This window comes from Schistocerca gregaria, chromosome X, assembly GCF_023897955.1.
Source record: "Schistocerca gregaria isolate iqSchGreg1 chromosome X, iqSchGreg1.2, whole genome shotgun sequence".
Classification (NCBI taxonomy): domain Eukaryota; kingdom Metazoa; phylum Arthropoda; class Insecta; order Orthoptera; family Acrididae; genus Schistocerca; species Schistocerca gregaria.
The window spans coordinates 748,962,270-748,963,893 of NC_064931.1; positions in this window are offsets into that span (position 1 = coordinate 748,962,270).

Sequence of the window (1,624 nt, forward strand, 5' to 3'; positions counted from 1 at the left end):
TACCAACAGTCGATTTGGGCAGCTTTAGAAGTGATGAGACGTTCCTGATGGATTTTCTACTCAGGTGGCAAACAGTGACTACTCCACGTTCGAAGTGACTGAGCTCTCTAGACCGACAGCCTCTGGCGTAACTACTCCTCTACTGGCCACAAAATACTCCAGCCTCCTTTTATACAGGCGTTCCCGGCTCTCGTGATATCTAGCGGTCAAGTAAGCATAACACAACGGTATCCACATACGTTTGATCACGTAGTGTATTCGCAGAGTGAGGTGGCATAATGGTAAGACAGTAGACGCGCATTCGAGAAGACGGGGTTGCAAATTCCGTTTGGGCTATACAGATGAAAGTTTTCCGTGGTCTTCCTAAACTGCTAGTATGGTTCGTCTGAAACGGACACAATCGATTTCCTTTCCCATGCTTCTCCAATCCGTGCTTCGGCTGTCTCTAATAATCTAGTTGTCGATGGGATGTTCATTTGAATTATTCTTGTCCATAGAAACCACGCAGGCCTTCAGTCCGGAGACTGGTTTGCTGCAGCTTTCCATGCTAATTTATCCTACGCAAGTTTCTTCATCTCTGCATAGCTACTGCAGCCTAAGTGAAGCTTCTTACTGTAGTCAAGCGTTGGCATCCCTCTAAAAATATAAAAATATTAGTCTTCGTCCTTTGCCCCATCACAAACTGACTATATCTTGATGCCTCAGAATAACTCAGTATACGCCCTCATAAGTCAATATGAGTCTTTTCTCCTCCTCTTACAAGAAACAATCGCCTGAAGTTCGTCCCTACCACTTGTACGTAGCATGTATAATGCCAGAGCGTTCCTTACGCTTTGAAGTAGGATAAGAGAAAGCGAGCTAGTTGTATCTCAACAACCAGCCTGCTTTTCTGCCGCGACAATGGATGCAACGCTGTCTCGTCCTGCGATAGGACACCTACATCTACATCATACTACGCAAGCCGCCTAATGGTGTGTGGCGGTGGGTAGTTTTTGTTCCACTGAACTCTCCAACCCTCTTCCACTCGTGAATAGCGCGTGGAAAGAATGACTGCCGGTAAGCCTCTGTATTGGCTCTAATTTCTCGAATTTTCTCTTCATGGTCATTACGCGAGACGTATGCGATGGGAAGTAGCCGTTGTCCGACTCTTCCTGGAAAGTGCTCTCTCGAAATTTCAATAGCAAATCTCTCCGTGATGCACAACGCCTCTCTTGTAACGTCTGCTAATGGAGTTCGTTGAGCATCTCCGCAACGCTCTCGTGACGACTAAAGGATCCCGTAACAAAACGTGCCGCTGTTCATTGGATCCTCTCCATCCCTCCTATCAGTCCTATCTGGTAGGGATCCCAGATAGGTGAACAGTACTCAAGAATCGGTCGAAAAAGCGCCTTGTAAGCCACATCCTTCGTTGACGAGATACATTTCCTTAAGATTCTTCCTGTGACTCTGAGTCTGGCATCTGCGTAGTGTAATACTGCAACTCTTACACCTAGAAAGTTTGTTTTTCTGTGTTTGCAGCTTCTGCAGCGAATGCAATACAACTTTTGAGACTTCAAGTACCCATGCTGAAAGTTGATAGGAATCGTAGTATCGTTAGCGTGACTATTTAAGAGCTCAGTGTCAG